Below are 25,684 nucleotides of genomic sequence, written 5' to 3' on the forward strand. Positions count from 1 at the left end.
CCAATAGCATATTTACCTCCCAACAATGTTCTCAGCTGTGTTCAGCATTTCTGCATTGTTGCTGAGAACAGCCTGGGCAATGTCCTGACCATCACTCCTTAGTCAGAGTATAGCATGTCAGAACCTGTTTCAGGCCATCTGAAAGTCATTCTGACTGTAACAGAGAATACTGGAAAAGAAGAGTTTAATCACAGCTCAGCTAATTTTGAAAATAGTCTGAAATTAAATAATCTTGTTTAGGCCATAAAGATTACATCTTCCAGTTCTGATTGCAGCCATAGACAAAATGTCTGTGAAACCAGGACAAGGAATCCTACTGTTTCTTAAAATAATTACTTGCTACCCTGCAAGGATGGAAGTTTTGAAATGGTTTAATAGCTCAGATGCTATAACATTTTAGCAAACTTCTATGTTGTATTATAACACATATGTGCTAGATTCATGTTCATTTTCTAGTAAAGAGGGTAGGAACCAGAAGTCAAGTGACCAAATGTATGTGATGTCATTCTGTAATCTAGCAATGAAATGATGTTTTAATACTAAAGGAAATAGAAGTCTCAGGGCAATCTATTTTGAAACCTGAAAAGGATCACCCACCACTTCACCTTGCCTTGCTTTAGTAGCCAGAAGAGTAACTCTTTAGAACAGTCATAAAATATAGAAGTTAAGTACTTTTTCTGTATCTGTGTGAATCTATCCATCAGTGTTATTTTTAATATTTCCTGTGTCTGAAACTCTGGTGTTTATTGTAAAGAGATATTTAGTATTTTCATGTTCTTTATTGTTTATTATTAAATATATTGAAACTTTTCATTGTGGCTGGTCTTTTAGAGAATATTTTAACCTTTGAGAGTGCTTATATTTTTTTGATACTGTGGCCACTCTTGATATTTGCATTGGTCAAACACTACAATTTGTATTAGTATTAATTTTACACAGTATAATTCCAGAACCTTAGAGTAGCTGGCTTTGGTGTTCTGGTGGCAGCACCTACCTTACAGTCTGGACAGAGCATAGCTAGTAAATCCCAGCATTTCCCAGGTGTGTGTGTGTGTGTGTGTGTGAAAATCAAATTTCAAAGATTGTGTATGTCAGCTACTTGAAGTAAAATCACTGGTTTCACAGAGAAGGTGGTGGAGGACTTGGGTTGGAGCACTTGGCTGGGGACTCAACTCTACAGCTGTGCCAGTGGGGACACTTATTGAGGGCCTGAGAGAGAAGGAAATCCATGCCCTGGACTGAGTGTCTTGATTGGGGGGGCAATTTTGCTCCAAGTACTTTGCATTATAGTTCTTTTGGATTGATTATTATTCATTAAGTATTGATATATATTTTATATATATATCGTCTGCCCTAAAGTTGACATTCCTACACATTTTTAATTTATGTTGCACAGTGTAGGTAACAGTGTTTAATACAACAGTACTATTAAGTAATTGCAAATCTATATTACCATATGATACCAGAGTAAACACATGCAGTCCAGCAGTTAGACCCTCATTGTCAGGCTATTATGCTTTCATTTGCATACAACCTATATGGAACTCTTCCTGCCATATTCTCTGGTGTATGCAGTACTTGCCTTATACAATACAGGTTTTATACAGGCAATTGACTTACTAATACAGTTAGATTTATTTCCTATGACAGTACATGCAAGAGTATTACTAAGCTGCCTCGCGTCACAACCTCTCCAAGCGACAGCCATGGGCCTCCTGGTTCACAACCCTCTCACTTGCCGCTGTGATGGACATAAGTGGAATATTTAGCCATACCTATACATAATATACATGACCTGGCAATTATTAAGCAGGTCGTGGAGTGATACCTATACACTACTGGGACCTCCCCTGTCATCCTAGTCTCTTGAATACATTGATCCAAGAGATCCCCCTTTCACCGCTTCAGGTCAGCATAGTGATGCCTGACCTGATCACCAGTTTGGGGTATGCCAGTGGCACTGGTGAGGTCACGGGCGAGATGGTCCCAGGCTTCTGCTTTATATTGGGAACCCTGGTACTGGCCCTGCAGCAGTCTCTGCTGATGGTCTTTGACAAGGAGTCCTGCCATGACTCTGGACTCCCAGATGCCCCAGCGCTGTGCCCGAAAGTACACTTCCTCTCTCATTCCTGACATGCTGGCTACAAGGGGAAGCTATAACCAGTTATGAGATGTATTCCCACCTGTTGGGTTTGAGTAGGGCCAATTTCCCACACTTTGCCATGATGGGACCGTTTTGAAAAGTCTAATCTATGAGCAAACCTGCTTACCTAAGGTTGATATTGTTTAAAGGGGTATACCACTGGGCAAATTGAGTTAGCTGGTCTACACATTGCTTACACCTATTAAGCTGGCCTGTGCAATGCTTAGCATTGCTTAATATTTACTTTGCATTATATTTGCTTTTTGGCATTGATTTATTATTCATTACATGTTTTATATATATATATATATATATATATATATATATATATATATATATATATATATATATATATGTCTGGTATCCATGATTCATGTGTACGTAGACTGTATGGGGTCCTTGTGTTTAATAGGGGACTTCAACACTCTATTACAATTACACCTCACATCTGGGCTTACTTCAGTACTCCAGTTCACATATTTATGTTATGTAGTAGGTTATAGAACATATGACTGTATACTGATTCCTTTCACATGTTCAGTTTGATTTCGCTATAGTGAGGATTTGTTTGGTGATACTTCAATCTTATGTACTGCTGTGATGGCTTGGTGGTTAACTACTGTGACTATAATGTATAGGGTCCTGGGTCCAAGACCTGCAAGGCTGTCTATTTTATTGCTGGGCAGAACAGCGGCTGTTGGATACAGAGTGATGGCACTTTTAAGCACTTGTAAGTGGGTTTACGTGGGTTTGCTCGAGGGTAAGCAATGCTAACCTCCAGTTAAATATGCTTACAGAGAGTTAGCTTCAAAATTGCTTAACTTGTGTGTGGATTGCTTACCCTCATGCAAATGGGCTTAAACCTGCTTACTAGTGTTTACATATGCTTACTCCCGCTTACTACTGGTTAATAGTGCTTACACTTGCTTACTAGTGCTTACTCCCACTTACCACTGTACTAATTTAGAAAGTAATGTCTAATGGTTCTTGGGAGGGTGGGGGATTTAGAAGCTGTATGGAGTTATCATTCATTATACATTTTACCTTCCATTTGTATCCCTGATTCCTGTGTACATATACTGTATAGGGCACATGTGATTATCTGTGGACTTTGCAACATTATGACACTGACACATCACATCTGCATTTAATGCAGTACTCCAGTTCACAAATATATGTTATTTAGTAGGTTATGCAACTAAAAATATTGGTCATAACGTGACTTGACATGTAAAATGGAATGTGCTGCAGTGGGACTTGAACAGGGAATGACTGTTCTTAAGGTGAATGCTCTGCCCACTACACTATTGCTATACTGCTTTGTTTGCATATATCTTGCATTTTATCCTCTTCTGCCATTTAAGTTGCATTAACCATAGCTAAACGATGGGCAGACCCATGCAACTACGGTTACATTTAATCTGTTTCATAACAAAAAAGTATCTTTATATTTTTTGCGTTAACTATTGCTCTTGTACACGTGGGGGGATGTTGCTGGGAGTTTGCATACACCTATGAGCGGTCTCGCTCATTCTTATAGGGCTTTCTGCTGTTCTTCATTGCAGGGGCGTGTATATTCTGAGAGCTCTGCTCTCAGACATGCCCCCTGCACTCTTACATGCTTCATGTAAGATTAGGAGCTCAGGCAGCGCACCTTCATTAATATGCATGGCGCGGTGCCGTCCTGCTCTTAAATGGCCGCTTCCGTGCAGGACTTAGCAGTCCTGCACGGAAGAATAGTAAATCCGGGGGAGTGTCTTTTTGTACTGGCAAAGTTTGGTAGTACGTTTTAAGCTAATTTTGGTGCAATAAATACCTCTCAATCTCTCAGTGCAAGAAATCTGGACAAAGACAGAAATAATGGGGGAACAAAGGCCCAAAAATCACGACAAATTTTAAATATTCCTTCTTTAAATTTAGAAAGCTGCTAGTATAACAAGCTTTGAATTATTACGCATTTTCTGAAGAATATGAAGTCTGAAATTCAATGTCTGTCATTATTTAGTATTATTTAATGTCTCCAATCCTCAGTGATTTGCCAGAAAACCACACATTTTGTGAGGAACAGACTAAAAATATGAGGCAAAAATTTGTACATTTTGGGAAAATCTGTACAGCTGAGAGGTATGATGCAATAGTACATGTAATGCATATTACATGTTTGACAGGTGTTTGATGTGCAGGTGGTGAGGTTCAGTTTTTGCTTTTCAGTTATGTGTCAGTACTTATTTCACTTGATTAAGTGATAAAAAAGCAGATAAAATAAAAAGATAGAGGGAAGTATTTTCCTCATCTACTCTGTAACCATTTTTTATATCTTAAGACAGAAGTGGAAGCCCTTTAAACATTTACATAAAACATATAGATTATCATAAATTCCAAGTAAAATACCGAAAGTCTATGAAAGGTAGAATAGTTTGGCCTGTTGAGTTTTTATTTCTGTATAATACATGAGCCAAAATGGTAAACAAAATCAGAGGGGTGTATTAAAATCTGAGGGGTGGATTCACTTGCTTGTAATAAATGTATAAATGAGGAACTGCTGAGTAGTAAAATATTTGAAACTTAGAAAAGAATTACATGCAGTGAAGCTGATGACAGCTTAGACATGCCTTATGTGAAAAGTGTGACTTTTGGAAAATCTCACACAGAAACCATTAGTTATTCATCGAGTGTTACAAACTGAATTTAGTCTGTTTTGTTTAAAAAATGAAATGCTTGTGATTATTCATATTACTTCAACAAATACTTACATTTAAAAAATTCATCTGTATGTATTTATTGGTCTCTTTGTTTATACGTCTAAAACTTTAGCAACAATCAGTGAAAATGTAACCTAATTTTTGTTGTCTTTCTTCATTCATGAATAATTACACGTGCATCTTTGTTCATATTAAACATGCATACTTGTAGTTTTTATTTATGTGCCTTTTACATAATTTGCTTTGTTTTTGCATTTATAAATCTGTTTTACTCTTTGTAAATGGAACTTTTCTTTATAGGCCTCCCCTAAAAATGGGTTATGAGCTCAGTCTGACTTTCATGGTAAACTAAACAGTGTATATGTGTGTGTGTGTGTGTGTGTGTGTGTGTGTGTGTGTGTGTGTGTGTGCTCAAAAGAATGAATGTTCTTTTCTCCTTCATAAGATTGCAATAGAGCAGGGTTTGGGAACGTACCCTTTTCCTGCTGTGTGAACTCAGAGTTGGCATATTTGGTTAGCAGGAGGTTTTTTTTCTTATGTATCTTTTTAGATTCAGTGTAAAAGGCTTACGAATTTTGTATTCCCTCTTTGGACTGCCCGATGTTATATGATATAATCATATACAAAGACAGACAGATGTGTATGTATATATGTATATATATATATATATATATATATATATATATATATATATATACACACACACACACACACACACACACATATATATATATATATATATATATATATATATATATATATATATATATATATATATATATGTGTGTGTGTGTGTGTGTGTGTGTGTGTGTGTGTGTGTGTGTAGAAACTCCACACAGAAGGAGACATGCAATGTAAAAACTAAAATGGGGAGCCAAAAACTGTGTGCAGAGAAGATTAAAGAATACACCAGTGTGCCATCCTCCATTAATATTAACCTGCTGAAAATATTTCAACCATTATGAACATGGTGAGATACAAGGTGCACCCCTGGTGGAGTCCTCTCCTCACTTTGAATGCATTCAACTTAACAACAAGAAGTTGACACATTTTTACTCTACAAATACATGGACTAAACTGCATGCAGCAGCAGTCCTAGAAGCCCATATGTAACACCTCCTGCCACAGGAATTTTCAGCTTAATCAGTCATATAAGTTTTCTCCAGGATCACAAAACACATTTAAATGTGAATGATAAATGCCCATAATTCCTCCCCTTATCTATACAAGGGCAAAGGATTGATCCACTGTGTTTCCAAAGTCATGATAGAAACCACATTTCTCCTTCTCAATCAGAGGCTCATCTATCACACAAAGCCTCTTTCCCAACACACACAAGGAGGCTTGGTAGTGTGCTCTGTCTATGATTGGAACTCACCCTCCTGTCCCCATTTGTGAACATGGGGACCACCATTCCAGTCTGCCATACCTGAGCTATATTATTCTTTCTATGCCACATTGAAAAGTCTCATTAATGATAACATGTCAACAACATTCAGTACCTTCAGAACTTCTTGCTGGATTTGACCACTCTCACAGCCTTACCATTGGAGACCTGCTTGATCCATCACACTGACCTCATTTGCAAAAAGTAGTCCAGTATCATTAACTGCTTCAAGCCCTGCCCCCCCCCCCCCAGAAGAGAGCATGGCATGCAGATTCACAAGTTCCTTAAATAGCATATTTACCTCCCAACAATGTTCTCAGCTGTGTTCATCATTTCTGCATTGTTGCTGAGAACAGCCTGGGCAATGTCCTGACCATCACTCCTTAGTCAGAGTATAGCATGTCAGAACCTGTTTCAGGCCATCTGAAAGTCATTCTGACTGTAACAGAGAATACTGGAAAAGAAGAGTTTAATCACAGCTCAGCTAATTTTGAAAAATAGTCTGAAATTAAATAATCTTGTTTAGGCCATAAAGATTACATCTTCCAGTTCTGATTGCAGCCATAGACAAAATGTCTGTGAAAACCAGGACAAGGAATCCTACTGTAGTGTTCTTAAGAAATAATTACTTGCTACCCTGCAAGGATGGAAGTTTTTGAAATGGTTTAATAGCTTCCAGATGCTATAACACATTTTAGCAAACTTCTATGTGTGTGTATGTATTATAACACATATGTGCTAGATTCATGTTCATTTTCTAGTAAAGAGGGTAGTACGGGAACCAGAAGTCAAGTGACCAAATGTATGTGATGTCATTCTGTAATCTAGCAATGAAATGATGTTTTAATACTAAAGGAAATAGAAGTCTCAGGGCAATCTATTTTTGAAACCTGAAAAAGAAGGATCACCCACCCACTTCACCTTGCCTTGCTTTAGTAAGTAGCCAGGGAAGAGTAACTCTTTAGAACAGTCATAAAATATAGTGAGATTAGTTAAGTACTGTTTTTCTGTATCTGTGTGAATCTATCCATCAGTGTTATTTTTAATATTTCCTGTGTCTGAAACTCTGGTGTTTATTGTAAAGAGATATTTAGTATTTTCATGTTCTTTTATTGTTTATTATTAAATATATTGAAACTTTTCATTGTGGCTGGTCTTTTAGAGAATATTTTAACCTTTGAGAGTGCTTATATTTATTTATTGATACTGTGGCCACTCTTGATACTCTTGCTGCATTGGTCAAACACTACAATTTGTATTAGTATTAATTTTACACAGTATAATTGGGTACCCTTGCCAGAACCTTAGAGTAGCTGGCTTTGGAGTGTTCTGGTGGCAGCACCTACCTTACAGTCTGGGCAGAGGGGGGGGCATAGCTAGTAAATCTGTGCCAGCATTTCCCAGGTGGGTGTGTGTGTGTGTGTGTGTGAAAATCAAATTTCAAAGATTGTGTATGTCAGCTACTTGCAGAAGTGACACAGATCACTGGTTTCACAGAGAAGGTGGTGGAGGACTTGGGTTGGAGCACTTGGCTGGGGACTCAACTCTACAGCTGTGCCAGTGGGGACACTTATTGAGGGCCTGGAGAGAGAGAAGGAAATCCATGCCCTGGACTGAGTGTCTTGATTGGTGCAGAGAGCTGCATCTGGAAATAACATGTGTATCTAATTTTGCTCCAAGTGAACGTCCCTCAAGAGTGTCAGTAGTCAAGATTAAGGCTCCTTGTTTACAGAGAGCTGCATCTGGAAATAATGTGTGTATCTAATTTTGTTCCAAGTGAACGTCCTTCTAGAGTGTCAGGAGTGAGGATTAAGGCTCCTTGATTACTGACCCAGAGTAGGGATGTCGCAACTGTCATATTGACAACACATCCCTTAGAGTTGACCCAGTAGTCAGGGACTTGGGACCACACAAAGACAGTAATCTAGCCTTTGACTATCCCATGTCTACAGTACTGAGGAAATCATTCTATGTTGCACAACTTACAAGCAAAAGTATGGCATCTAGTTCCAAGGAAGTCATTGTTCCACTGTATTCAGCATTCATCAGACCTATCATTAAGTATATGCCCTCTTTGGTACGTACCTAACCAGGCATATCCAACAAATGAAATATCCACAAAGGTTCCTCACTAAAAGAATGCAGGGCATAAGTAAAATGTTCTATGCAGACCTCCTCATGCCATATCCATGTATTCTGTCTCCTACAGGCTGTTCAGGGGAGATCTATGCTGATGGACCTCCTGCATATCAGCAAAACATACAGCACCAGAATCACCCATTCTAAAGACTTAAACCTTAGCTGTGATAAAAATAGAACCTGCTGGAGATACAGGTATGTATCCCAGATATTACCCCATCTCTGGAGCAGGGGTCTCATCCATGTGAAGCAGAGTTCCTCCCTAACCAATTCAAATGTAACTTGGACAATTGGATGGGGAACAGGGAATTCATTCCTGGCTTGGCACCTATGTCTCTAATGGAAACAGGCGACTGTAACTGGTTGCTTTCCTAAGCCCCTGCTTGTAAATATTTCATCTCGCAATCTGCTGTTTACACTCATCAAGGGTACCAAAAGTTGTCAGAGATTTGGGATGCATGGCTAGGCTTAAAAAGGACCTTGTGATCGTTAGCCTAGTAAACACCTATGAACCTATGATCATGTATGCTTTGCCATCAACTTCTCTGACTGTACTTCCTTTCTCCAGAAGGGCCATACCAGACAATCCCAGAATAGATTTGTGAATGCCCATCCAGTTATCTAGGTTATATTTAAAGGAAGATTGTGAATTACACTGCTTAAAATTCAAAATGACTTTATTCCAGAGATTTGTGAGGAGATGAGTTATAATTCTGTCCCTCCACCATGTTATATTTATCTGCTGGTGATGATTTAGGTCCTTGGTTCTAGTATTGGTGGAGCCATTGGAGATGCAGAGATACAGGAGAGCCAAGACAACTGATTCTCTTATGAATTTGTAACCAAGACAGAGAGCTCCTCTAAAACCCCCAAATAAAAGAAAGAGAGCTTCCAGCATCTCTTGACAGCTCAGGAACATTAAGCCTGTGACCTTTTTTGGTTAGGAACCTTAGTCTAATCCTACAGAATTAATATAACCTTGTGCATATCACTACAGACTTGTCTCCAAACACCGCTCACACACAAGTTCTTTTTTTGTTAAAAGTCAGGTTGCTGACTCAAATGCAACAAAGGAACACCACTGCCTAATTCTTGAAAGAGCTAAATGGCTCTCAGTAAAGGAGTTCTCTAATGTTCTTCATCCTGTTTTTCAAACTGTAGTATTTTAATTGCTGCTTTCCCCTGGCTCATAAAATAAACAACAGACAAGACAAAACTTTATTACTAAAGATCTAGCCACTAAGAAGTATTCAGCCTACTAATACCAGGACCTACTTCACAAAATTTGACAGATAGGTCTTTCATACCATTAGTCAAAACTTGTTAAATGCCAAAGTTGCAAGCCAAAATGTAATATGCCGAACTCTGTCAGCCAGTTTCAGTCATATTTAAATATCTGACCTCTGACTTAATAACAGACATTTCTTCAACCTGCCTAATCAGTTTTAACAGCTATGGATTTTCAGATGTAGGCCAAAATCATTTTTTAAAACACCTGAAAGACAAACTTGTTCCACTGGCATAGAAGAACAAAGCTCTGACTATAGTCCAGACAACCAGGGATAAATTAGCAACTTGGGTGATTGATGAAACCGGCAGGGAGGATGGATGTACCTTTCCCGGGAGAAGGGTGCATTTTGATGGAGGCAGATCTGTAGTACATAAGCCATAGTTGAGGCTGGAATTTGGAGTGATCATTGAGGGGAAATTGTTGGCTGGCTAGGGAGCCATACCTGCTCTAGTGCCTGAGGCAGACATGTCCTCACAAACCACACATTATCACCCACCAAAGTTTATACAAAAATACCAATACACTGAGGGGATAGGGCTTTAAAAGCCTGGTTCTGGCACAAATTCTGCTGCTGCCTTCAACTCTACTTCATTGCCTTCCCCTAACTTACCAACAATGACCTCAGTAATACTGGTACACAGATATATATTACAGTTCCCTTCCCTCCCATCAAGTGGTACAAGAGGGAGTTGGGAGTCATAGGAGGAGGAAGAGCAGCAGGTTGTTGGTTGAAAAAACAGGAATTAAAAAGGTAAAAAAATATCCTTGTGGCAATGAATACTAGCTGTTTTATAAAGCTCTACACTGGCAGTAGCATAACTTGTAAACTGGTACCTGAGTAGGTTATTCTTATGTTTGCCCTAACATTATTAACAATTACTGCTAATAAGCCTTGATATAGTTTGTTGAATATCAGTTTGCAACACTGGCAATTGTCAGCATTTGATTTATAATTTATAGTATAACCAATTTGTTCCCCATTTTACCTCAGGAGTATAAACACTCTCACTTTTTTAAGTTCAGACTGTAGTGACTTTTTACAGCCACATAAGAAATTTATCTTGACTTTTCAATATTTTCTTTGCTAGAACGTGCCCACCATTTCAGTACTTTTCTGTGACATGATATTATTATAAGAATTAAATCACACAGTGCATTTTACATAAAACATTGAAAGCAGTCCATGTAATGAGTTAGTGTTTACACTGCATGTGAAATATTGATCCATTGCCAGTTTGTTTTCCTAGTAGGCTTAACACCTACACGATTCCTTGAGACTACTTCATCTGCATCTGTATAGGCGGCATTGACAAATACATTTTTTAATTGTGGCACAAGATAATGCTTTGTAATCGTTTCAGTAAAACAATTCCTAGACTGAGCCTGGAAACTCCATCTATGAGACTGAGAGAAGATTAATGTATAATTCAGTATCTCTGAGTAGGCTGAATGTTGATTTATGCAGCAAAGTGACTCACAGGTGAATTACATGGGGACCTCAGGTGAGCAGTACTCCATTGCTATTGTCATTGCGATATGCACACCTCACATGTAATTGGTAAGATCAGTATGAGGGCTACAGATGAGTATAAATGTGCTTCTGTCATACATAAATCAATGTTTGTGTTCTAGCATTATAAAAAGGACTTAACATAAAGCTGATAAAGTAATTCTTATCTGACCCATAAACAATACAAAAAGTAATGAGACAAGAAGAAATAGTTGTATGTCATGTCCTGTTTGTGATGGTGTGTAGAAAAGATATAAAGAATCTCCACGGCAATACCCAGATTTGCTCTGAGCTACTGCACAATGGTACCTCCTATACTGAGCCAACAGGTCTTGCCAATATAGTGGCCGACAGATTCAGTGCCAACTTTACCCCCCCCAAAGGACCAATCACAATATCAGTAGCTTGCCAGGCACACAGTATTACTGTTGCACAAGTTAAAACAGCACCAAGGCCAAGAACACAGCTTCTATGGGACCTGACAATATCCTTGGCTGTGTTCTACATGAACTACAGAGTGAACTGGCACCACACCTGTGTGCCATGTTCAGTCACAGCCTCACCTCAAGCTTTGTCCCTACTGAATGGAACACTGCTACAGTCATCCCTCTCCCCAAAGGAGCAGCGATTACAGATTCTGGGAACTATCGACCCATTAGCCTGATGAGTCTGATATGCAAAGCTATGGAACGCATCATCATGGACCTAATAAACAAGGATATAGGGAATCTCCAAACTCTGGATCCCACACAGTTTGGTTTTGTGAAGGGTAGAGCATGCCTGCTCAACCTGGTCGACTTCTTTGAGTCAGTCACCAGAGCTGTGGATGAAGGCAAGGTGGTTCATGCAGCCTACCTTGATCTGACCAAGGCCTTTGATGCCATTTCCCACTCAGTAATCATAGAAAAACTCACTAAGCTAGGCATAAACCCCTATATCACTAGGTGGGTTGCAAACTGGCTCACAGATGGTACACACAATGTGAAAGTGGCTGACTTCATTTTTTGGCATTAAGCTTAAGGCCATGGTTTTGATACCAGTCATTGGTCTCAGTGAGGCCTTTCTGTAGGATGTCTACATCACTTGGGGAGTTAATAATGGCTCCCAGCTTGCAGTCGTCTGCATACTTGTCAACCAGAGTTCCTCCATGTTGGCCTGGACTTCCTAGGAGTAGATACCAAACAGGAGAGGACCCAGGACCAATACCTTTTGGACTCCACTCGTGACTGCTCGACAGTCTGACTTGGAGTCTGCTACTTTCACACTGTGGGTTCTATCTATAAGCCAATTTGCAACCCACCTAGTGATATAGGGGTTGATGCCTAGTTTGGTGAGTTTATCAATAATCCCCGAGTGGGGGATGTTATCAAAGGCCTTGGCCAGATCGAGGTAGGCTGTATGAATTGCCTTGCACTCATCCACAGCTCTGTTGACTGACTCAAAGAAGTCAACCAGGTTGAGCAGGCATGATCTACCTTTCACAAAACCAAATTGAGTGGGATCTAGAGTATATCTTTGTTAATTAGGTCCATGATGATGTGCTCCATAGCCTTACATATCAGACTCGTCAGGCTAATGGGGCGATAATTCCCTGGTTTGTAGTCACTCCCCTTTATGGAGAGGGATGACTGTAGCAGTGCGCCATTCAGTAGGGACAAAGCCTGAGGTGAGGCTGTGACTGAACAGGGCACACAGATGTGGTGCCAATTCACTTTGTAGTTCATGTAGAACACATCCAGGGATATCGACGGGTCCCATGGAAGCTGTATTCTTGGCCTTAGACAATGCAGCTTTAACCTGTGCTGCAGTAATGCTGGGTGCCTGACATTCCTCCGGTATTGTGATTTGTCCTTTGGGGGGGTATAGATGGCACTGAATCTGTCGGCCAGTATGTTGGCAATATCTGTTGGCTCAGTATAGGAGGTACCATTGAGCAGTAACTCAGAGCAAACCTGGGTATTGCCATGGAGATTCTTGATATAACTATAGAAGGCTTTGTGGTTGTTTTTAGTGTCTGTTGCAATTCTGCCTTCATAGCTGGCTTTAGAGGTTTTGATGAGGGATCTCAACTTTTTGCTGAGGCTAATAAGGGAGTTTTTCCAGTCTCGGGACTTCACCTTTTTCTGCAACAGTTTCTTCTAATAGGTCCACAAGTTATGTGACAAGCTAAATGTTTAATGACCCATGGGCCTTCTAAATGCTTAGTGATTGCTATTTCCTTTGAACCTAGCATGTGCCATATAATTCTTCAAGCTACATTTCAAAACAGTGAAAAGGCTGGCATTGTTTTATGAGTAGGCAAAATTTTCACTAGACACAAGATATCCCATAGGTGTTAATTTTGTCACTTTCACTGTGACCTTTAAAGGTTATTTTAAGGGGGGTTGCCTTTTTGCACATATTAGCCCCATTATCAGTTTGCTATAGGCAGAGATTCAAGAATTTGTGCAAATATTCACCCCATTATCAGCATGTTATAGCCAGAGATTCATAAAGAGGTGGGGTTTTCATGGCCCAGAAAACAATTCACAGGCACCACCTCCATCAGGAAATAGTATTGAGTAGTGTTTGAAAGAGAAAAGTATATTTTATCATCCTATTTTCTTAACATTAAATGTACACAGACTTTGTGGAATTCTTAACAATAGGATTTAATGCTGTCTCTAAGGCTGGGCCTCTTTAGATAAAGTCAAAATTACTGTTTTCTTGTTTTTCTATTTTTGTACTATTTTTTTTCTTTTTCCTTTGAGTTTGTGTGACTTTGGATGTATTATATTTAAAGATCAGAGGTATGAGTGAAGAGCCCTCAAATTATGCATTCAAGACACAGATCCCTTTGCAGAAATTATGTTTATGATGTTTCTGTAAAGTTATAGCATGCAGAATGTATTGTCTATAGTATTTTGCATTCTACTTGTGATGTTTTCCATTCCAACATTTAAAATTTTTATTGAGGAATCTTTTAATTTTCTCCAACTAGATGCGTGGCCAGTAAACAGAAAGACAAATTATTTTCTAATATTTGCTGACAAGTGAGATGTAAAGCAAAACATTTATATAGTTGGAACAGCTAATACTCACTTGGAGTATTATATGTGTCAGTCTCTGCCAGCCTATTGGTCAAAAATGAAATCCCTGTATATGACTACATGTAGGTTCTAAACTGGTTCTCATTCAGTACAGTAGATGAAAGAACCAGCTACTGTCCAAAGGTTACTCTACTACTTTTTCTAAGACTGAAGACTGAACAAATTAAGACTGAAGGCCAAGTCATTATTTTTGCATCAGGTGTAGGTTATAACCCATAATTTCTGCAGAACTTGTATTTGAAATGGAAATGACAGTTGATTACCAGTTCAGAATCATTAGCAAACTCATTAAGTGAAAAGTTTCTGCTATCAGTTTGTGTGTTTAAAGTCAAGATGCACAGAGAGGAGGACTGAGCTCCAAGTCCTGGATCATCAAATTGGTAACATTTGCAAACTGGGAGATCAAGACAGTTGTTTAGTACATATGCATATGGCAGTTCAAAGTGCAAACACAAATGTGTGATTTTGTTTGACTATATATTAAGTACAAGACTGACGTGTCTCGGGAGGATTCCTCTTCCTCAGAGGTACATGGCGTATTTATATAAAGGATACCAGGTAGATATTTTAGGTGGGTGTATCAAAACTCTAAATTGCAGTCACAAAACTGTGACTTTTTGTATACTATCATTGAGATTGTGTTATCTAAGTGAATTGCACTTACCCTAAGGTTGTATGATCTTGGAGCAAGTATAAACAAGTGAAAGGGGTATAGGATTAACAGCCCCTCATTTCAAGAGGTGCAGGGAGGCAATGCACCCTGAAAAAATACTTTACTAGTTAGAGATGAGGTCTCAAACTCAAATGATCACTGGTACTTTATGAGGACTAGCAAATTCAGGCAATGGTCATAATCTACAAGACAACAATTTGAGAAATCTGCTTTACCTGCTGTTTTTGTTCTGTGTGGCAGATAGACACTTAAATTACCAAAGCTTCACATTTCACATGTTTTTTCATTGGTTAATTTGTTTCTTGAGTGATACTTAAATACACTGAGTATATCTGTGGCCTTGCCTTTGCTGATAAAGACTCAAGGCCTGCAAAAACTATTCCTTGCTGGTTATTTTTCCCATCCATCCACTCTTTCTTTGATCTGAATTTTAAACTTGGTAATTTTTAAACTACCCACCCTTACTGTATATTGAACTTTTTAAGTCCCCCCTTTCTACACTGCTGTTGATATCCTGAATTATTTATTTCCCTTTCCTTGTGTTTATTTTGAAAACAAAAACATTAATTTTGCCTCTCGTCTGTTATAATGATTTACTTGTTCTGAATTCATCATCTAGCTAGCTGTTGTATAAAGTAGTGTATCCTTATACTCTAGCAAGCTCTTTTCTGTGTTATTACATCAAGATGACAGAGGATTTTTCATCTAGTGGCAGTTGGTGGTAGTCTGGTCTGTACAGGTTTTGGAAACCTACCAGAGATCCCTGCATATAGTTGTTTTATTGGCCAGAGGGTTTATTAATCAGCTTACTTTGTTTATAGTGCCTTTACAAATTCTGCACAACTGAGCGCCTCTTGGCTCATTTACACAAAGTGAAGTACTTTTATTGAGTATTGACACTTTTATAAGCTGTTTAAAGTACACTGCTGTTATCTTGAATTGCTCATTGCCATTCCTTAGGTTTAAAATTGTTTGTGGTAGCATTTCACTCTCTGGACACTCTTTTACTCTGCTTTTACATTCGGAGGACTGGGATTATTCATATAGTGGCAGTAGGTGTTTACTTGGTCTGTCTGAGTTAGGAAGCACACAAAAGGGCATTTCTGTATTTCCAGTGTTAGTTTGCACAGAGCTGCTCGCAAGGAGAGTCCCCTGTACAGATGCAAACATCTAGAAACATTGCTTATTTTCATTACACTATAAAAGTTTACATAGTTATTTATTGTTTTTGCACTTATCTAAAGTTTAAAGCTGCATTTTAAAGTGCCATAAGGGCTGTTGTACCTAGTGTTCCTTAATATTATGCATCTGTTTGTATTTCCTTATCACATGGGCTCCAAACCAGTCATTTTGCATTAACAGGGTTAAAGTCTGTACTCTTGTGGTAGGAGAGGGCTGATTTCACCTGTATGAGCTGGAATTTGCTGGTAGAAAGCCCCATGTGACTGGCCTTAAGGCATAGTTAGTGTAAAATTTGCTTTTATCTGATTATGTGTAAGCCTCATGTTTGTGCAAACCTGTAGCAGCAGTTACTTATGCCTTGTATTCATGCAATCACCAGAAGTTGAAATTTCCCTATAAAAACCTCGGAGGAACTTTACCTCAGTCCCACATTACTCACAAGGCAACTAGTTTGTATACTGAGCAGCATTTACACATTTAGTTAGGATTATTTAGGTATACCTTTCCTTATTATAGCACCCAGGGCTATCACTCCTCAGAGACCATCTGGTTTGAGCACTGGGCACCATTGCTGGTTAGTTTAGCTACAGATTACACCAAGTAAGAACCCTCCTCTCATCTGGTTACAAACACCTTCCACTCCTATCCCTTGCAAGTGCACATTAGGACCTGCAACCAAGGCTGGGCACTTTCCTGCTATTTCTGCATCCAGCTTGGTGGTCATGGGCATCCTAAGGCATTGTATAATTGCCTTATGTATACTGAAAACCACTTAATTCTCAAGCAGACAAATACAGTATGTGAGAGATGTAGTTACGCATTGACACTAGAGGCTAGACTCTCACATACAGAACCAAAAAGCAACAAACAGGTTGTCAACGACTCACACAAATCACTCACCACACCCACAAAGCACCACACACATAGACCAACATATGCACTGACGCTCATATGTAACTTACCCAAACCTCAAAGGCCTCAGAAATTCCACATGCACACAAACAAGACAATTCCAATCACAACTCATAAATTCATATCTCATTGTGTCTCAACTACCAAGCCCCATAAGGCAAAACACTCCAAAACCCAATATTTTGGTCATAGACTCCATTGTAAGGCACACTGATGTCCCGCTTACCAGGCTGGATAAGGGGAAGGTTACAGTTAGTTTCCTGTCATAGGCCAGGATCCACCAGATCACACAAGCACTCTGGTCACTTACTCCTAAGTAAAAGTATGAGTCAGTCATAGTCCATGTGGGCATGAATGACCTGAGACATACCTCCTTGGACTACATGAAGACAGACATGATTGAGCTCTCACAATATGTGTCACAGGTAGGTACAAGCCTAGCACTGAGCAGCATTCTACCATCTCCAAGGATGATACCACAATACCAGAAGAAAATGATTGACTTTAGCAATTGGCAGATCAGGCTGCTTTGCCAGGGATGGTCTTTACCTGTCACCTCTAGGCTTTGGGATACTGGCTAAAACAGTATCCATCACTATAGTGCCTTTTTTAGCCATTGCCAAACAGATGAACCTTCCAACATAACAAAAGCTACTCAGGACAAGCTAAATGTATTACTGAAACTGCACTCCCTAGAAACTCTCCTTACCCTGGAGAATGCTGACATTTGTGCAGTTACTGAAACATGGTTCAAAGCCATGGAAAGCACTCTGGAAGTACATGGCTATAAAGCCTTTCATACATACATTCCATCTACCCACTAACTATGAAAGAGCAAAAAGCAGAGGTATATCTATCTACATAAAGGATAAGCACACCTCAAGGCTGGTCCAACAATATGACATACTTGAGTTACTCTATGTCCAACTAACCATGGGAAAAATCCATTACCATATTCTTAATAGCTACAGGTCCCCCACCATGAACCAGGAAACCAATACATCATACCTGAAATTTCTAGAATCACTTACGATATAGCCCAGTACCGTACTCATTGGTGACTTTAACTACCTCTCCATTCATTGGGAGGCATACACAACCACTAACATGCAAGCCCAAAGATTTCATGACTTTGTAAATGCAAAGGCCCTGACGGCGCTAGTCTGTACTCCCACTAGGAAAATAAATATCCTAGATCTGGTACTCACAAATTTGGGAGAGCACTGCACCCTCACACCCCAAATGTGATGTCTTCACTGGTAAGATCAGATCACAAAGTGATCTCCCTTAAATTTAAGGTAAAATTAGCCCCCCACCACCTAAGCCCAAAAACTGTAACAACTTCTCTAAAGTAAATTACCCTCGCATTAGGGGATGGCATAGGTAGCTTCAAAGTTCCCGAAATTCAGAACACACAGAAAACAGACATCTATGCAGAAGTGTACACAAAAGCTCTGTAAGACCATATAACCAACTTCATAGAAATGGCAGTACCAGACCTAAATGAACCCAGGTCAAATTGCAAAAAACAAGCCATCCTGGAGGACCCCTAGTATTAATAAATTGTACAACAAAATAAAGAAAAGCATGTCAAGAAGTAAGAGGAAATGTTCACAACAGAGCAAAACACCCCTCATTAGTCTAAACAAGTGAATCAGGGAACTAGTCAAGTCTCTGAAAGCAGAGTTTGACGTCAAAATAGCCTCCAAAGCAAAGGATAACCATAAGACACTTTTCAGTTATGTCCACAATCTTAAGGACAACACACAACAATGTGTGGAATTAGTTGTAGATGGCATTACCTATACTCAGCCAGAAGATATAGCAAATCTGCTGGATGACAAATTCAGCTCAAATTTCACCTCCCCATCACTCCCAGTTCTCCAAGAAGAATTACCCTCACCACTCCGCCACCAATTACCACCAAAGACCAGGTTGTCACTGCACTCTCTAAAGCTAACAATATGACTTCAATAGGACCTGATGATATACCAGGTTGACTCTTAAACAGCTTAAATCAAGACTTATCAGGCCCATTAGTTTCTGCATTTAACCACAGCCTCCAGACTGGCTTTGCCCTGATAGAGTAGAGAACAGCAACAGTCATCCTTCTGCATAAAGGGGGACCATCTACTGACCATGAAATTCCAGATCCATCAGTTTGCCTAGTCTTATATGTAAGGTCATGGAAAGAATTATTATGGACCTGATAAATAATGACATAGGAAACCTCCAAACACCTGGCCCCACCCAATTCAGCTTTGTCAAGGGCAGGTCATGCCTACAAAATCTGGTAGATTTCTTTGAGAAAGTCACTAAGGCCATGGATGAGGGTAAAACAGTACATACCACCTTCTTTGACCTTGCCAAGGCTTTTGACACATTTCCCCATTAAGGCATTGTAAATAAACTTGCAAAACTGGGTATAAATCCCTATACTATCACATGGATAGCCAATTGGTTCACAGACAGGGTGAATGAGGTTAAAGTTGGTGAATCCAGATACAGTAAGAGTACATTTACTGGTGGTGTGCCACAGGGCTCTGTGTTAGGACCACTCCTGTTTGGAATATACTTTTCTGAATATTGGGAGGGTGGCGTAATGGTTAATGTGTGTGCCTTACAAACACAAGGTGCAGGGTTTGAGTCACACAAGGGATAATTGGCTAGGCTTACAATGGCTCACAAGGGCAGTTAGCCTAGTACTAACCTATGAACTATGAACCTATGACATCAAGGCTAATGTGGAAGGCTTCTGGATGACAAAGTTTGCTGATGACTGCAAGCTGGAGGCAATCATTGAATCCCCCAGTGATGTAGATATCCCTCAGGATAGTCTAGAGCAGACAAGTGATTAGTGCCAGAACCATCACCTAAAATCAAATGTGAAAAATGCATTACTATACCATTTGGGAAGTCAAATACCCCTGTAAATTGCAACATCAATAGCACACCCCTAAGAGTAGATTCAGAGGTGAGGTTTCTAGGTACACAGATAGATAGTAGCCTGATCTTTGACCACCATGTGTCCACAATGTTAAGGAAGTCCTTCTATGTGGCACAACTTATAAGCAAAGTGATGGCATCCAGATCCAGGAAAATCATAGTCCTGCTGTACTCAGCCCTCTTTAAACCAATAATAGAGTACAATGCACCATTTGGCATGTAAGCACAAAGGTGTCAAACCAAAGAGACTCACTTCTGGCTAATATCAAATTTGATATTAGCCCGAAGTGAGTCTCTTTGGTTTGACGCCTTTGTGCTTTAGCTTGTTTTTCACTTTCTGCCATTTGAGCCATTTAGCATGTACTTGACTAGGTATTTACTGTAGCTGGAGTGACCTCAGAGGTTCCTCATAAAGAAAATACAGGATGTAAGCAGCATGTCCTATGCTGATAGACAAAAGCTCTATCCCTTTAGCCTGTTTCCTACCAAATATTAAGGGTGACCTTTGCCTGACCTACAAGGTACTCACAAATCCAGCCCTAATGAAGCTGCTACACATCCACAAGTCAAACAGCATGAAGATCACCCAGTCTAGGCGTCTAAACTTAGCAACTCAAATAAAACAAGCTGGAGAGACAAATATGTTTGAGATTGACCCTTCTTTGGAACAGGCTTCCTATTCATGTTAAGCAGAGCCCTTGACTGTCCCTCTTTAAATGCAGTTCGGATCAATGGATGGGGTATCACAAATTCACACCTGGGAATGATGCCTATGTCCATTATGGAGAGGAGCAATCTGTGAGATACTTAAGGCATAGGGCACAAACCTATGCCATCCTCTTGCCCCTAGGGACCATATATTGAGTAAAGTCAGCTTATATTGGCTAAGCTTGTAAAGGCTCTTAAGCAGTTACCCTAGTAATCTCCTATGAACCTAGGAAAAAGAAATGCAAGCAGTCTAGCTAAAAAGTAATGTAGTCACTTCCCTCATCTATAGTTATGCTGGTTTGAGGGCTGCTTGAAGTCTTAAGACCATGAGTTTGAAACCAGTGAGTTAGGGCAAGATTCAACTCTCAATTGTTAGATGATAGATGGTAATTTTATAACTGTGTTCCCAATGTCTATCAAAAGTGTATTGCATTCATGGGATTGTGAGGGCAAATCCCTGCAGAAATGCTTTTGTATCATTTTTAGCTAGGTTTGAGGTTTATTTATTTAGTTGTTTATTTATTTTACATTTGCTAACCTGGTAGTTTCAGACTGGGCCAGAAACCCATTTTCAGTGGAGGCCCATGGAGAAAAGCTCCATAGTACAGTAATTGAATGTTGCCAGTTTCATAATATTTTTACAGATCAATGTTTACATTTTTTAATGACAACAACTTTTGCCATGTATCCTAAACTAAGTTCTCCTAGAAAGCCAACTGCCAGTCCAGTGGACTGCATATGGAATAACACCAAGAGTGATTAGTTTTTTTATTCTTTCACTGTAGATAGTGTCAAAGGTCTTCTTAAGTGTATGCTTAAAGCCTTTTTCACTGCAGCTGTAACCTTGTCAAAAAAGGTAACCAAATTTAACAAGCATGACTTCCCTTAACAAATCATCCTATCGATAAGCATGCAATCACCTATAGCCCACTGACTATATTTCTTAATTATCTTCTTCTTAACCTTGAAGATGATGCAGATCAGTCTTATACAGGTTTGTAGTTCTTGTTGCCAGATATGTCTTTCTTTCTGGGTAGTGACCAAAGTGACCTCCTGTCATAGTTTAGGAACAAAACCAGTGGAGAAGCTTTAGTTTTATAAAATGAGTAAATTTGGGTAGCACAGTGGCACTAGTGAGTAGTGTTGTCACCTCAGAACAAGATGCTCTTTGGATCAGTTCTCAGCCTGGATTTTTCTGTGCAGAATCTACTTCTTCCCTGTTTTTGTGAGTTTTCTCTAGGAGCTCCAGTTTCCTTCCACATGTTAAACACGTGGTAGGTAGATTGGTGAATTTAAATTGTACATAGGCATTTGTGTAAATGTATGATGAGAAAGAAAGGCCTGCAGTCTACTTCTGCTCACTACTTACTAGTAAACTACATGGATAATAGCAGCTGTGCATGGGATTGCTACTGTGGTTAGATACCACTTGCAAACATGAATGGAAGGATATATTACAATGTTCACCATTCGCAATGCTGCAGTAGCCTTCACACTATACAGGTTATTTCCTGCCAAGGAAACAACTGGCCAGCTTCAGAAAGCTCTGTCTCCTCTCACTCCTTCACTCTAACTGCTGATTGGTTAATCTTAAGCATGGAAATCAGCAGTCAGAATGAAGCTTTCTTCAGGGCTTTCTTGCCGTCTAGATGAAAAAGCATCTCTCAGTCTTCACAAGAGCAGCAGTCATCTAAGAACTTAATTTCTGCCAGATAATTTCCCACTGGGGAAGCCTTCCACTCAGAAATTATAGCCCTTTAAAAAAATAACTTATATTTTATTTTTTTTACTAAAAGCAATAGTTTCCCTTTAAGAAACCTGGCATTTTTTCACAGTATTGGAAATTTCCTGCCAGGGATCACTATTTTTTGATAAGAACTGTTTATTAAGATATTTAGACTAATGTTGTAAGCAATTATGTACAGCTTGTTTAAACAATGAATTTTATGGGTCAGAAAAGTTTAAGGAGGTACAGCAGGAGTATATGTGGCAATGTAATTCTTATGATCCCTTTATGACAACTTACCTACTATCTTGATTTCTGTCAGTGTTTGTGACTGCTTGAAGAGTATTCACAGGGAAATTGTGCCCTACATTTACTTTCTTAAAATAAATGGATTGGGTAAAGTGTTGTGAGTGTAAGGGTGCTGTTCCAAGCTCTTCCTAACTACAGCATTGATACTTACACTGGTCCAGCTAGTTCTTCTCTCACAGTACCTAGAAACAAAACAACTCACTTACCAAGGAGTTCTTGTCATTGTCCAGGACTCAGTCTATGCTTCAGCCAAAAGAGCTGCAGTAGCCATTGGTTGTTCCTTAGACCACTCTTTTACCTTTCCGGCTTCCTGTGTTGTAGTCCTTTTGGCAAACATGAAACGAACTGCAGCCAAGTTTTTGCAGCTTTTCCAGTGTCTGATCCAAGCATGGGGGAACCATCTTTTGTAGGTCTGGAAGACGCTTTGGGAGATCTTTCTGAGGGTAACTGGGGCAAGAGACCATTAGACCAGGCTGAGGTCCCTCATTTGAGTCATTCATCTTCTACTGGAACTCCTATTGAAAAAAGTAATCACTGCTTCCCAGAACATATAATTACTCTTAAAAAGGTGAGCTCCTTATCTTGGGTAAACAGGCATTACAGCAATAAATCCTGGAACACAGAAGTCATTACAGGTGGGCATCCACTGTCAAGTTAGTCCTGAGGAAACAGGGTCTGATGATTCTTAGTTTCTGCTTTAGAAAATGATGTATTTTTTGGCTTTTCTGCAACACAGGTTCTTAAGCAATACAATAAAAGAAGGAACTTGATTCAGACAGTTTCTAAGATCTTTCATGTACCTCAATACTAATCTTATAGGCCTCCCTTATACCCCAAAAAAATGAGTAAAGTCAGCCTTTTTCTGGCAAACAAAATACAAAAAAGAGATGGCCAGAGGATAATAATTACAAGAAACAGGGGTATTTTTAGAAAAAAAGGGCTGACCAACAGCACAGAATGACTACGCTATCATTGTTTACCCTCTTCCCTTTCTCCTGGTCACAATCTCTAGAAATTTGCTCCTCAAGCTGGTCCTTAACATTCTTCTTTGGCAAAAGATTGTTTCAGACTCTTGGGTATTCAAAGTGCTGGAGGAGGGTTAGAGATGGCACTGGATACAAAAAGCTTCTTTCAAGAGAGTACCCCCCACCCACTGAACTAAACAGAATTTTTCCACAGGTTCTTCACTCTTTACACACCCAGGGTGTCATAGAACAAGTCCCCAAAAGTTAAATTGGCAAATATTTCTATTTCGGAATATTTCTTGTACCAAATAGAGAGGCCTCTTGGAGACCAGTACTAGATTTTTTTATTTCTGAAGCTATATGTTAAAGTTCCATTGTTCAAAATGTTGACCTTACAGAATCTGCTTTCCCTCATTCCTCTAAAATGTTTCTTGGGTAATTCTAGATATAAAATATGCTTATTACTACATTGCTTTAGCCACAGGCTTCAGGAAATGTCTAAGGTTCTTTATTTCTGGGCCACATTATCAGTTCTCTTCATTACCTTTTGATTTATCTATACCTACAGAGGGATACACAAAATATCTACATCCAGTCACAGTTTGTTCATAGCTTATTGCAGATTGAATGCCATTCACATGTTTTCTTATCTATATGGCATGTATATTTATCTTTGCAGAGGTCAAGCACTTTAGACACTTATTTCATGAGAACTTGCAGCAGATACTAAAGAAGTCAAGAAGGCCTGCTACTAGGCAACCCTGTCTTGGCAAGTGGAAGTGATTTTCTGGTTGGTTCCTAATCAATAACCAAGGGTCTAGGGATGTTGTACCATTGGTGCTCAAATATTTGTGTCAGTTTCTTTCCTCTGGTCTCTCCTATTCCTCTGTAAATATTTATCTTGTGGACATTTCAGCATGTCTGCCTATGGATCCTCCTCTTCCTTCCCTGTTTGCTGTGAAATAATTTCTGAAAAAGTTTTGCACCTGAGTTATCCTTATAAACAGGTTGCTTATCCTTGGATTCTCAACTTCGCGCTGGAGAAGTTGACTTGTCAACTTTTGAATTTGCTCATGAAGCTGATTTAAAGTTGTTCTCTTGGAAAACTGTGATCATCATTGCTGTGACATCTGCAAGAAGAATATCTGTGTTGCAAGGTTTCATGCTGGGTTACCCCTACCCGATTTTTTCACAGAGATAGGATCTCTTTAAGAACAAAACCCTCATTCATGCCCAAGGTGGTTTCAGAGTTTACCTTGAATCAAGCTATCAATCTCCTAGTTTTCTGTCAGAATATAAACACCAGGAGAAAGGATTCTGCATAACCTGGGTATGCACAGGCAGCTCAGGTATTGTCTTGACTGAACTAAGTCCTTTAGAAAAGCTGACCAGCTATTTATTTCTCATCAAGGGCCAACAAAAATCACATTCTGCATCTAAACAGACAATACTCAGCTGGTTGTCTCCAGCTATTGTTTTGTGTAATTCTTAGCATGGCAAAGCCATTCCAGGTAGTATCAAGGCACATTCTAGTAGAGTCTTGTCTTCTTTGATGGTGGACACCAGAAGCATTCTAGAGGTAGCTACATAATCTTCTGTACATCCTTTTGCAAAGCATTACAAATTATTTATTTTATTTTACATTTGTTGACCGGGATAGCCCGATTTGATATATGTCCATTTTCAGCAGAGGCCCAAGGAGAAAAGTTCCAAGATAATAATACACATTGAACATTTAGTAAATGCTAGTTTCAAGCAGATTACACTTATAAGCAATACCAGCATTTAGCACATATAGTACTAACTTATTATAAAACACTTCACAAAACATAACATTATTTTCAAATTTATATATACATAACATTACATTCAGGTTTAAGACACATTGAGCAGTAGTTATACAATTGACCCACAAATACAAATGAATTCCTTTTCTAGGTTTATGTCGAGTTGAGCTTTGCCAGGACCATTCTCATGTGGCTCCTGGATCCATATCCTTCCT

The sequence above is a fragment of the Protopterus annectens genome, chromosome 6.part0 (assembly GCF_019279795.1).
Source record: "Protopterus annectens isolate FY-2018-M chromosome 6.part0, PAN1.0, whole genome shotgun sequence".
Classification (NCBI taxonomy): Eukaryota; Metazoa; Chordata; order Ceratodontiformes; family Protopteridae; genus Protopterus; species Protopterus annectens.